We start from the raw sequence: 14,193 nt of genomic DNA on the forward strand, positions 1-14,193 counted from the left end.
GTGGCTGCAGTAAGGTTGTTCTGCTTTTTGTTGCAGGATGAGACCAAATTTGGCACACAACTCAGACCAAGGTGACTAGGCTGCTTTGTGTTTTCCCAGGCTATTTGGTTCCTTCCAGCCCCTGCCACCTTTCTTCCCCCCACAGCTGGGGGGTCAAGCAGGCTTACAGAGCCCTGTGGTAGGGTCTGTGGCTGGATGGCACAGGGACATGCACAGCAGCCACCTCTCATGCCTGATTTAGTTCTGCAAAAGATACAGGAACTTCCATGATGAAATGAGGCAGAGATGAGGCTTGAATTTCTCCACATCTGCTTTGTGGGGGCTCTGAAACTTTCCAGAATACTCTGATTTTATAGGTCTTTTCGTGTAACACTCATAAACTTTGTCTAGTTCATTAGCAGTGAATTCCCATGTCTCCCAGGAGCAGGTGTGTGCTCGTATGTGTGGGAAACTATGGCAATATGAGAGTGACTTAGGCTTCAGTGAGAACATTTCCCCAGACATTACAAAATGAGAAATACTGGCCTGCCCAGACCGTGCCTTCCCTGGAGGTACCTTTGTGTACCCTGCTCCTTTTCCACATTACTCTGAGAGAAATAGGTTTGCTTTTTTCTGTTAATTTGCTTCGTCGTTAGCTTGTGTTTCATCACTGTTTGAAACCCTACAGTGGGAATAGTCTAGCAATAATTCAGGAGATAATTTGTATTTTCTTAATAGCCAAGTTCACTAGTTTGAAATTCCCCAGACAAATAGTCTCGCGTCTTAATCCTACCCCATGCAAATACTTTAGCACATAACATTTAAACTGTACTGATCTGTAAGAAGAATTATGTACAAATGACGTGGGAATATTAGTTCCTATCTTATCCTACATAGCTGCAAGTTAATGTATTTGTTATTGTAATAATGGTAAGCATCATGAAACACACATTTTCGGAATAATCTGAATGAATACATTACATTGTAGAATGCATTAAAATTGGCAGCTTAAAAAGTATTACCTAACTTTTAATCATGGCTTGAGCGAATGTTCTCCACTACAACCATGTAAGCAGCGTCTCGCCCTGCAGAGGTTTGAAATGCATGGTTTTAGGTGCAGTATTTTCTGATTGTTTTTTTTACTGCATCAATCAATCTGATTGATTTTTTTCTGCAGACGTCTAAGTGAATTGAATCTGTTATATGTTACTTCTGGATAGATGTTCCATAGAGCAGAAATGTCTGTACTCCTTGTACTATTCATGCTCCTCTAATTCAGGCAGCTTTCAGCACCTCATTGATATAACCCAGCAGTGGATTTTAGGGAGAGGTAATACTGAACAAGTAGGTGAAGGGCATTCTTTTAAAAAAAATTGCTTGTCAGCTCAGGAGGTGGCGACTCTTGCAGGCTTGAAAGGCAAAGCTTCTCTCATATTCCATGTCCTTGGACTTAGGGGTGCTGGAAAAGATAATAAGCAAGCAATGTGTGCTTGCAGCTTTTCTTGATAGCATCCTGAGCTGCATCAAAAGCAGCTTGGCCAGCAGGTCAAGGGAGATGCTTCTCCCCTCTACTCTGCTGTGGTGAGTCCCCACTTAGAGCACTATGTCGAGTTCTGAGTCCAGTGTACAGGAAAGACATGGACCTATTGGAGCAGGTGCAGAGTAGAGCCACAGAAATGGTCAGAGGGATGGAACACCTGCCCTAGGAAGAAAAGCTGAGAGAATTAGGGTTGTTCAGCTTAAAGAAGAGAAGGCTCCAGGGAGATCTTATTGTGTCCTTTCAGTACTTAAAAGGGGCTTATAAAAAAGATGGGAACAGACTTTCTTCCAGGGCCTTTAGTGACAGAAGAAGGGGAAATGGTTTCATACTCAAAGAGGGTAGGTTTACATGGGACATATGAAAGAGATTTGCGGTGAAGGGTGATGAGTCACTAGCACAGGTTGCCCAGAGTGGTGGTAGATGCCCTGTCCCTGGAAACATTCAAGGTCAGGTTGGACAGGGCTCTGAGCAACCTGATCCAATGCAGGATTTCCCTCCATGGCAGTGGGGTTGGACTGGATGGGTCTTTAAAGGTTCTTTCTGACCCCAGCTGTTCTGTGATTTTTCTGAAGACAACACAACTGTTCAGTTGATATCTGACTTGGCAAGCACCTGGAACCTGGTCGTAGATGATTACCTTTTGAGAAGCTGACTGAAATGTATCGAACGTGTCCAACAGGGAAGTAAGAGAAATGTAGAAGCGTTTGCCTCTCAAAAAAATATTCTTCATCATTAACTAACTCGGTATAACTTAAGATGCTAATAGGGGAAAGAAAGAAAGATGATGACAAAGACTGGGGATGAAAACCCCAAACCTATGGTCTCTTCATGAATGAAGTTGTCATCTCAGGAAGGTATAGAGATGAGATAATTCTGTTCCTTTTTTCTGGGTACAATGGAGGTGTATTCAGTGTATCTATATTAGAGAAGATTATGGGGATAACCTGCACATAGTGCTTGTGCTGTGTGCTCCACGCCCATAAGTAGTTGGCTGTCTAGTAACAAGGTGGTTTGTGTACCAAACAAGTTACAGCGAGAGCCCAGGGCTTCGTGAGGTTTTTTTGGCTTGGTTTGGTTTTTTGAAGTCCCTCTGGCTATGTAATACCTTTTCTAATGAAGGCCACCTCCCTCCTTGTCTCTGTGTGTGTGTTGGTGTTTTCTTGAAGTTGTTTCCAGTCTCAAGTTCAGTTTCACACTAATGTTTTAAGAGTACACCTTGAGCTCAGAGCAAGCTGGATGGCAGGTGACTTTGCTTTTGTACGTGCTGCAGGAGTGCATTCTAATCGTGTTTACTTGAGTGCATCAGGAGTATTCTGTTGCTTCTTGCTTTCTCAGTGGTGAGCTGTGACCAGGAACGCGAGTACAAATTACCCATGCAGAAAGCATGTACCAGCTCAGAACTGTGACTTGTGCTGAGGGAAAACGTACAGTTACAACCTTCTACCCTAAATGAACCTTAGCCCTCCTGCCTGTGACTTTGAAAGCTTAGCTCCCTCATTCTATAATTTTCAATAAATTTACATATTTGTTTTGTTAAGCCTACAAATGACACGAGTTACAGCTACAGTGATTTGTAAAATGCAATACATTAGAAATCGAGTAGAAGAGTTCATCTCAGGAAGGAGTAACAAGCCTTGATTTTGGAGACCATCTTGAAGATGTGGAGTTTGTTTTGGTGCCCTATTTAAGAGAACAAGTCAATTCTTTGTACACGAACACTGTCTGAGCTACAGTAAAGAACTTCATTAAACCAAAAATAGAGCTGAATGCATTCATGCTAAAAACCTGAGGCAGCTACATTAGAGAAGACAAACAGTGAGAAAATCCCAGCCTGGTCAGTCCTGGAGGTTAGTGGGAGAGTGCTCATGAAGTCTGACTGACATTGCTGGCTTCCCTGTCAGCAACTGTTCGTTGTTGCTCTGCCCAACTGTAGGTACTCTTTGATACTTTGCATTTCTTCTCATAATGCTTTCTAGTCCTGTTTCTACAGGCTTTTTCAAGTCAAGTGTTTCTGCTCGTGAAATGTTAGGAGGTGTTGTCACTCACTGTTGGGTTGGGCTTTTTTGTTGCTTCTGGGGGATTTTTTTCAATCTGTATGAAAGCTTAGTGCAAACATCAGCTTTGTGATTTTAATGAAGTAGGAGATTTGTCTTAATTTTTCTGAGAGATTTGCTGATGGAGATGTTTCTGTCCTGTCACAACCTCATAGGTAACTATGGTTTTGCTAGGAATAGTATTAGACTTGGCAGGCCCTTAAAAACAAAAAATTCATAGTGCTACTTCTCTTAGTTCACCCATCAAACTATTTAAGAAAGAACTTATAAGAAGAAGTAGCCTCAGTGGCTGTGGCTGAGTGGGTGACAGAATGGACCCTTGGGGATGTGTGAGGAAGGTGTGTGTGGGGCACCGCCTGGGAGCTCTGCTGTGCCTGATTACAGACTGGAGAATACAGGTCACCTCTTGCCTGGTACAAGAACCCTCTCTGAATTCCTGTCGTATAACCATTGGAAATGCGTGACTGAGTACTTGATTTCATGTATTTGTGGGTAAAGTTAAATAAGGATCTTTATGACAAAGAGATTAAAGAGGTTTAGGCACAATTTGCAAAAGATGTTTTTTAACTGATAAGCTTTATGAATAAGAAAGACTGAAAGTCTGATGTTTCTATCTATATTTTACCCATGCATCATTGTTAACCACAATGCTAACTTAAATATAAATCTAAGTGCTCTTCTAAATCTGGAACTAGAATCTTTCAAAGACTGAAATGCTTGTTTAACATTGTATTAAGAAAGCAGCTTTGGGATATGGGCTGTACTATTTATCAGCACAAGCCCTCTTAGCATTCATTTTTGCTTTGCTTTGACTGGGTCTGTGATTCTTGTCTGAAGGGTTAAAAAGTTGCTGAAGTAAAGATTTAGGTTAAAACAGCATGCAAACAAAACTCTTGTGTGTTTGGTCCCTGCTTTCCTGAGTTAGCTCTCTTGTATGAGTGTGATGGTGTTTTACCTCGTATCCTCAATGTTAGCAAAATGGACCACTGGTCCAAAGAAGGAGCCTGCTTGAACACTCATGGTCAAATTGTAAGAATATACTTATTTATTTGTAAAACTGTTTAAATCCAAGGTGTACAATGTGTGTGTGTAGGAAAGCTAAGGTACCTGTCATAAAAGAACACATAAAATGTAGTTCTCTGAAGCGTCACCATCACAGCTGATGTTCACAGGGATGACCATGCATCTTGCATAAAGAAAGAAATCACTGCTACTTTTTTTTCAGCATCGTATATTTTAATTTGCTGCTGCCTGTATTGTGGAAATAGGATTAGCAGCACACCCTTCAGAAAGGGAAGGTGAGATAAAAGTTATTAGGGAGACGATGGAAGCACCAAGCCCAGGGCAGCACTACACCCTGGCCAGGCAGAGGGAAGCCAGATGTGCTGGGAGAGCCCTGGGCTGGAAATGTCATTGGCTCCCACCACCACCAATCACATGGTGAAAACGCACCTGCCTGCCTGCCACTCTAGCAGCAGGGTCTGAAGGGAGGTGAGGAATTAATGTGATTAGGTGGTCTTGGACCCAGACCGAGCCATTCGGTGTTTCTGAGACCTGCTAAAATAAGCAGCAAGAGCTTCCAGGCCATGGTTCTCATTGGACATAGGAGAAGCCTTTCTGCTACTGTTCTCTGGGGGCATCTTGGAGCCAGTTTCTGGCATAAGCTGCCTGTGTCCTCCGGTTCATAAAAAGAAATCTCATGCCATCCTGTAGCTGTTCAGCTAAGAAAGAGAAAGGACTCTTCTGCTGCAAACATTTTTTAGGTGATATGTTCTAGAACAAAAGTTTCCTGTTGATAGCAAGGGTTAAGCATTGAGGGCAACAGGTATAGGCAGACTTCGGTATGTGATATGTCAGACTGTTTTGCAAGGTGCTGTAAATGTTGGTGCTGTGTAATCTGATACCAGGGTAGGACAGGCAAGCTTAATGAAGGAAAATAGACAGCAATGTAAAAGAACTGGAAATTCAAGTCTAGCTGACTAATACCAGCCTGCTCCAGAGGCTTTTGACTGTTCATATTGCTGACAGCTGACAGCGAATGAGAGGCAAACAACAGAAACAGTCCCTAGTCTGCTCCATATTAATACTGATCATTTAAAGACACTGCAAAGGTAAGACCCTTTATGTTTCTCAGCCTGGCAGAGTTGCTGAATCCAGCCTTGAACGTAAGTGTCATCAACAGAAGTAAAGTACCAAACTGAGGCTTGAAGTCTGTCTGTGTCTGGGAAAGGGAAGGCTTTAGCAAGGTCTGCATTGATTAGTTAGTGCCCCTTTCAAGTTGATGCACATCAATTAAATCACGTTCAGATTTCTGAACCTGCTCAACTACTCAAACGTAAAAGTGCAAATCACACAGTATTTCTATGGCTACAACAGAGAGTAATTTTGGACTTAATTAAATGTTTTATTTGTTATGCTTGACAGTCCAGTTGGAAAAGTTTAAAAACAAAATAATTGCAAAAGGAAAGCCACAGAATACTGAAAATCCATGTTGCAGAAGTTGTAATGGGGAGCTTTACTGAGCTTGGTCCTGTAGCATCTTCTGCAGAATGCTGAAAAAGCCCTGTGGGAGTTTCTGATCTAGGATTACTGACACTTAGCTGGAAAAGGTCACCTGAAATGAGAAACTTTTGACTTGAACCTGATCTCTGCTGGCCTTTTTTTTTTCAGTTCCCCCTTTCATGTATATATTTTGTGTACATTTATATATATATATATTTTTAAATTATTTTTTTTTTAAGGTCTGTGGTTTTGGCCAGCAGATTTTTTTTTTTCTTTTGTAAACTTAACTTTTACCTGCAGGTGATTTAATAACAATGACTGCATTGCTAATTTGTGGGTAAGGTAGTTTTTAGAGAAGGGTTGACAGTTTTATATCACTATTGGGTACAGATTGGCAACTGGTAATTTGTGAACTCCGGCACCTAGCCAAAGCAATTATATTTAGTTTCCTCTGATCTTTCTTTCTCCAATTGCTTCCTTTTCATTCTTTCTTGTATGTATGCATTTATTAAAAGAGCAAAACCTCTCGGGGTCAAAAAGTTCTTCCCATCTCAACCCTCTTTTGCAGGTTTCATCATACCCTGTCTTAGCTGTCTGGGAGCTCAGCCCTTCGATTGTCTCTGTACTGGTGACCCTTTCCCTTTGAAATTAGTGAGATTTAACTTACCTGCGGCTCTCTTGTTATAGTTGCCTATAGGATCGTGGTCTTAATGCTCCTTTAAAGGTGCTGTTAAATGCCAGAAACCACTTGAGGGTGCCTTTTTGAATGTTTATTCTGTGTCACTGGAATAATTCATTTGGTTTAGAGAAATTTCTGTACTGGATTTGTGATTTAATCAATTTACATTTATTAGTGCTGGTAATTCAGGTATCTCGTGGCAACACATTAAACCTGATCGTGTGTCTGCCAATTTACTATTGGATAAAATAGCGTGTACTGAGTGTTGTTGGAGAGGAAATAACAAGAGCTCTTTTGTTTTCCTTTCTCTCCTTAATTGGTATCGCTTACCTCTTGATGAGCTAAACTATGTGGACACTTGCAGTGTTGTGTCAAACATGTAGTCTATCTATTCTGGTTTTGGAATGTTTAATATTATTCTAGTGCAGAATACAGGAGTCCAGAAGTGAGAAGTTACAGGGAAAAAAATTGCAGCACAATCCTGCCTGTAGAGATGCGTGATTGCGATTTGTATTACTGGAGGTTTGTCTTGTGTTATGACAGGTCTTTTCAAATCTTTTAAAAATAAATCCTTATGTAATAAGGCTGAGTTGTGCTAATTACCTTGAGCTTTTTTTAAAACATTTTATAGTTTTCCCAAACTTCTGACTTCTGTTATGTCTGTGGCAAGGACTTTGAGCAAGTACATCTAGGCTGATGCGTTTTTAATTGCTTTCCTTTATTCCTTTCAAAACTAGTTGCTTCTCAACCTAAATGTCTCCTTGTTCTCATTTTATCAACTGGGACATATGAGCACTTGATTTTTTCCTTCTGTTTACCAATAGCAATGATTTAACTACAAAGGTGGAATCAAAGGACAGACCAAGGTAGTTTTGGATCAGCAAAACACACTCCCTAGCCTCTGCATTTACTGGAAATTAGCATGCACGTGTAAGTTATGCAGTAGCCAGAAGAGAAGCAGGTTTTTGTTATGAATGTTACTGTTCTAAGCTGGACCTTGGGTCCATATTATGTTGCTAAACAAGGTCATGCTTTCAGAAATGATCTTAGTAACAACACCCGATAGTTGTTAGGATAAGAGACCTTTAGATAGCCCATCAGGGACAACTTAGACAGACTGGCAGTCATGCTGTGAATTGCCAGGTAGCTCGGTGTGACGTGCTTGTGGTCAGTGTTTTTCAGGTGGTGAAGGCCTGACTTGCGCATAGGCGGCTTCTTCCCTTTTAGACAGTAACTACACACAGATGTTATCATTGCAAGAACAAGATGTTAACGCTGCTCTGTTCCCAGGCTGGCAGACCGACTGCTGGGTTCTTGCAGGCTCAGCAGACTGTTCAAGCTCCCTGTGTGTTGCCTGAGGGACGCTGTCCTTTTTTTGAGGGGTCCAGTTCATCTCATTTGTTTGGCCTACCTTGGATGAAGGGGGAAGATCAATCTAAGATCCCAGCAGTACTGCGGTGGTCATGAGCAGCAGTGGGTGGAGGTGACTGAACTGGAAGCAGGGAAGGAGCACTTCTGCGTATCCCCTTATTGTATAGGGATGTGGGACGTTGTGGGGTTTTTGCTTCCTTGGTAGTCAAAACAGCTACACCAGAAGTAAAAAGTCAAGTCAGTAGAAAGGCACACATTTCATATATTTATTTTGGTGTGTACATATGTGCGCGTGCACTTACACAGGCAAAAATGGGAATGGTGTGTGTTTATGTAACTGCAGCAGGTAAGTGTGTGCATACAGCCACACAGGAATGTCGAGTAGGTGATACGCAGTGAAGCAACATTACGTGGCTTAACCTGTAGTTAAAGTAATGCAGTGTATCTGTGAGCTGAGGCTTTAGTAACCCAAATTCAGCCTGAAAAGTTTCAAAGCCTTGTGGATAGCCAAGACTGCTAGGTTACATAACAAGTTCTGAATTTTTACCCTCATCTTCTCTTTTGTATATCTAATGTGCCCAAAAGTGCAGTTTGGGCAGTTGCAAAATGGTGTTTGAATCCACTAAGCGGTTGTGATCAGGCGGTGAGGGTGGGCAGACGGGAAGGGAAGAAGGCCTGATCTCTGTCACAATTTGGGGAGGAAGGGAAGGCTGGTGTTGTGATGTCGCATCTCCCTGACCTACACTTCTTATACCGTGCACCCAGCCTATGGAAAAGGAAGGTTCAGTTATTTTTTCCTCCGGGGAATGGGAAGGCTGAGAAGAGGATTTGGACTCTTACTTCACCCTGCAGTGCCCTCGCTCCCTTGCTCTAGGACAAGTTACAGCTAACTTTTCCTGTTGAGTTGGCTCTGCTTTGTAAGAGCAAACACATTGTGGAGAGGTGACTAAAACTCAGCATAGCCTTTCTCTTGCCCCATCAGATTAGGGAGGCTTGTTCTTTATTGTAGCAGATGTTCAAATGCGTTATTCAGAGCTCGAGGGCTTCAGTATTAAAGTGAGGGGAAGTCTTCCTTGCCTCAGTATCTTTTAGCTTGCAGTTTCATACTGGCCTTTCAGTGGTAGTTAAGTCTTTTGTTGTTGCAGCATGAATGAATTATTTACAGCGCTCTACATCTACACACTTACACTGATTTGGGGTTACCTTTACACATCGAGCATGCTGGGAGGAGAGGATGCAGTGGAAAAAACCCTCAATACACTGTAGTTTTCTTCATATTTCCCAGCAGCCCTCTGCCAGGTTGCTGGGTTTGTGTACAACAGCTGTGGTACATAAATGTGCTAAATGCAAGGGACTTCAAAAGTGTTGGGGAACATGGGAGATAGGAAGAGCAAAGTTTGCAGGGGTGGGGGAGCCTGTAAACATTGCTGGAGCCATTACTGTTAATAGTCTGGAAAAGAATCTTGCCTCATATTAAATATTCAGGCTAAAAGAGGTAGTTGCCAAAAAAGGAGAAAATAGGAAAATGTGATTTTTTTTGGTGAGGCAAAGAAGAGCTTGTTGCTTGCATATGTGTTTTCTGCTCTTTTTTGAATAAACGTGTTTTTCAATGTGAGATTTCGAGAAGTGTGGTTTCATTTAACTTCTTTTGTATTAATTGAATTATGTACCAATTCCTTTTTTTTTAATGCTTGTTTATATTTAACAGATGCTCTTACGCTCTGTCCTCCTTGCTGAATGTGTGCAGAGAGTCCATGGTGACATAAGCTGCTTTCCAGCCTGGCTGCAAAACAGGGATTTATTGATACCGATGATTTCTTTGTCCTTAACGAAAGCTCAGCAAAGGTCATTCTGACTTTTGTCGTGTCAGCTGCTTTTTGCAGTTTTCCCTAGGCAGCATGGATGCTTTGAGAAGATTTCAGGCTGTTTCTTACGTTGTTTCTTTCCTGTCTCAGTGAGACCCCCTTACTGTGTCGTTTTTTTATCTCTTTTAATTTATGTGAGCAGTTGAAATACTGAGTGTTCAGAAACTTCTTTTACCAAGTAACATATATTAACTTGTTCCTCTTGCCTGTCATTTTGCTGACTACAGATGCCCTGGGTATAAGGACGTGGTTCAACTCCTGTTCTGTGCAATTTCTTAATATTACTGAATAGGAGTAATCAATCCATGGTGGTTTTTATCACTCATGCTTAGTGTGGACCATACATAAAGGTCATCATAGGTTTGGGATTTCCTCATTACGAGAACTGCGGTATCATTCATCCTTCCCTCCCTTTTTAAGAAAACCAGGCTCCACAATGTGTTACTTCATACAGCATCTTAAAAAGATGTGAATGTGCAGGGGCTGGACTGGCTCTGACTTGATGCATCCTTAACCTCTGCTGGCAGAAAGGAGTTAGAATATTGAGTGAAATGATGCAGTTACCATCCATGTATTTGGCTGACCTCATGCAGTATGGTTTGCAGTTCTGCAGTGCAAGTTTTCCAGATGTCTTTATTTTTCCCTTTCCTCTCTTTCACTCCTCTCTTCTTCGTGCATCCAAGGTGGTGTTGAGGAAGGGCTTCACCTTTGCATTTCTGTGAAGTCACAACTTTCACACTTGTAGGCTAGAGCTAATGCTGGGAGCTGTCTTAGAAAACCATTGCGAAATCTCAGATGCAATCTCCCATGCTAAATGAGTAGAGCTGTTCCAGCAGTAACTTAGATTTTGGACCTGCATTTGAATCTTAAGGCAGCTAAGCTGGTTCTTAATTTTAAGCGTATGAATGATCTTACTAATTTCGCCAAAAAGGCATTATAGTGTGATGTCATCTTCAGTAACCCTAAATGAGACTGGATCCAGTAGCTTGCTGGAGGCATCTTTCGGCTCTGCTGGGGTGCTCTTGGTACCAAGACTGAGCCTTCGAAGTTTATAGCTGAGCTGCTTTAGTGCATTTTTGGGTTTGTGCCTGGGACTTTGGTGCCTGCTACATGTGCTCCAGTGTGGTGCCATGGTCTTATTTCAGTGTTCTGCATTACAGTGCTTGAATGTGGTGGCAGGATGGGCTTCGCTTGCTCATATTGTCAGGAGTTGAGGATTAAGGGCAGCGTATACGTGGTGAAGAATGGTGGGGAAAATGTTGTGGTGTCTATCTGGAAGGAGTCCTGCAATGCATCTCCTAGGACAGCACAGTAGCAGTGTCCTAAGGGTTAAACTGGCTGAATGTGGTTTTTGACAGACTGATTGAGGAGGTTGTTTTTAGATGTTGAAATCAGTAGAGGCGGGGAATTTCCAGAGGGACTGAAATAATGTGTTTGTATGTTTAGTTTCAAGGATTAAGCAAAATTAAGACATTTACTTATATCACTTTGTCTTTAATGTTCTTTTTTTAGAAAATGTTTCTACAACAGTTAGTAAAAATGTAAGCAAGATGTTACTTCTTCTGTAGCTCTGAAAATTCAGTGTGAATTTTATGGTGATGTATACTGGGTTCCCTTTCTACTAGGACTTTTCTTTATAGTCAAACTTATTGTGCATGTGAATAGAATTTATACATTTTATGCTGTTTGCAAATAACTTATTTTCTACTCACAGATGTAGATAAAACCAGGCAGGGTGTTACGTGGTGCTATACAGCAAAAACAGTAGTCATATTTGTGTTAGCCTATAGACAGCAGGATCCTGTGATACTAGGAATAATGAAAGCACAGTTTATAAAACCAGATGTGGGGGAAAATCTAGCTGATTTAGAATTGTGATGGCTTCTGTGAAAAGCTGCTCTTGTTTTCTGTATACCAGAGAAAGTGATAGGGGTTAAAGGAAAGTACTTGTGCATTATTTGCCATGATGTTATTGCCCGATAGATCATTTGCTGTTACTGCGTGCTGCTAAAGAAGTAATGAAAAATTTCCTGTAAAGAGTAATAGTTTGAGTTCCTCACCTTTATAAGGTTAGCTATAAAGTGTGTTCACTTCCTTGTCTTTGTCTTTCATTGTAATGTCGTGGTTCGGTGCTTTTTTTCTTGTAAGAAGCAGCTATCGTTTGACTTCAGTTATAGATTCCCTGGTTGTTTGGGGAAGGGGTACAGGGGAAAGGAACAGTCTGGCATAAAGTCTTACATCACCGCATCACCGTGGTGCAAAATTTGTAAAACAGCTTTTGAATGTCTGTTCCTGCAATGGTATCAGATGGTGAGAAACTACGTGTTACTGTAAAGCCTGACTCTCGAAGTAGTGTTTGTGTGGATCCCTGTAGGATCATATGTGTTATGCTGCTGCAGTCTCTTAGCTGGTATTAAGTCACGATGATTAGTTTTGTATTGAGGGATTTGTTTGTTTTTTTTTCAAATAAAAAGTAAGAAAATATTTCTTTATGGCTTTTTGTAAGTTTGCTGCCACAGCTTTTGAATCTTATGCATTTAGCGTGCACCTCAGTATTGTAGTATGTCCTTGTCACAGTTTAGCCCAGACCTGTCAAATTTCAGCAGCTAAAACTGTGCAGTTGGGCCATCATTTCCCTTCCCTCTGCCTCTAGGGAAAGGAAAATGAAAGGAAAATTACTTGCGGGCTGGAAACTAAAAGTACAGTTTTAATGAAATTATAATAGTAAAAATGACGAAAATGATTACTAACAAAATATATACAAATATATGAGATCATGCCCTTAGTCCTTGAGGACTATATGTTACCACAAATGCTGTGAAGCAGACATGGAGAAAGGGTCTGTGGCTAGGAGGGAGCTGAACTCAGGAAATGGATTTAAGAACACACAGATCCAGGATCGGGAGCAATCAGACGAGGTCCTCACTGGACGTTGGCCATCGCAAAAGAGGGATGAAACCCTCATGATCTCTCATTTCATACCAAGTATGATGCATATGGGATGGAATACTCTGTTGGTCAGTTTGGGGTCACCTGTCCTGTCTGCACCTCTCTGCTGGTGCAGCCTTTCTTCGCCAGCTCAAAGATGGCCTTGGTTACTATATGGATAAGTATAGGCATTGGTCTTTCTGCATACCAATGCCCCGTGCTATCACTTCTAGCAAAGAGCACTGTCTAAAAAACATGCAATTTGCTTTCAGAAAAAGGAGTTACTTAGGCAAGACTATAAGTTAGAGTCACAAAACTGACTCTAATTTAACTCAAACCACAACAGTCTCCTAAAATATTATTAATATTCTACAGAATAACAAATGACCTAACACTAATGGAAGAATATGCCGGTCCCCAGAGCACGCAGAGAACCTTTAAAAAATGTCTTACCATGGCTGCACCTCTAGTTTTCTGTATACTTCATGAGCTTACTTGGTTAGCCTGCATCTCCAACACTTCATTTACTCCGATTTTACACTGATGCTGTTAATTGTTACTGACTTTAGACAGTCACTGGGCCTTAAGGACTTGTACTCGTTGTTCATACGTGTGGCTTCAGTTAGTGTAACGGAGATGATTATGAGCCCTTGCTGTATTCCACTTCTGATTCTCCCTGGACAATTATCTTAATCCTCATCTTGAAATAAGTCTCTGTTTGGAAGCTGAGGAAGTTCTTGTATTTGCTTGGTGTTCCTTTGGAGTGAAGTTACTCTTCACTGATAAGACTTGAAATATTATTCTTTCATTTTATTGGAGAGTCAATATTTCTAGGCAGTAAATAAAACAGGAGTTGTACTTAAATAAATGGACATACCTCTCTTCTGAAAGTGATGGTATTTCCCTTTTGACACAGACGGGCCTACTTCAGTTACTGTAGGAAATATTGAACTATGTATTACATGGCTATGTTCTTTATTTTCAGGTTGACATACAGGATGGTAGTAGCCTGGGATGGGACAAATCAGTCTTAGTGCTACTGTGCTGGCATGTACATCTCACTTCTTAATAGCATTCTTATCTTCTAAAAGGCGAGACAAATTAGTTACATTTGGGGAAGTTACCCAGGGTTATAGGGTTGTGTCTAATGCTTTCAGTGCCATGGCCCTGCTGAAGTACGGAGGAAGCCTTGCTAACTCTTCAAGTCATCTTGCAAAATATCGAGGGCTGAGGTCGAACAGTCATGGTTCCCAAAGCGCATCCTTCTCTGTTCAT

The 14,193-nt window shown here is 41.3% G+C and overlaps 1 protein-coding gene across 6 annotated transcripts in view; it reads left to right on the forward strand.

The window, feature by feature from the left end:
- Positions 1–14,193, forward strand: part of ELF1 (E74 like ETS transcription factor 1) — a 93,632-nt gene that overhangs the window by 36,234 nt on the left and 43,205 nt on the right. The gene's annotated exons all lie outside the window — the stretch shown is intronic.

Source organism: Cuculus canorus, chromosome 1, assembly GCF_017976375.1.
Source record: "Cuculus canorus isolate bCucCan1 chromosome 1, bCucCan1.pri, whole genome shotgun sequence".
NCBI lineage: Eukaryota > Metazoa > Chordata > Aves > Cuculiformes > Cuculidae > Cuculus > Cuculus canorus.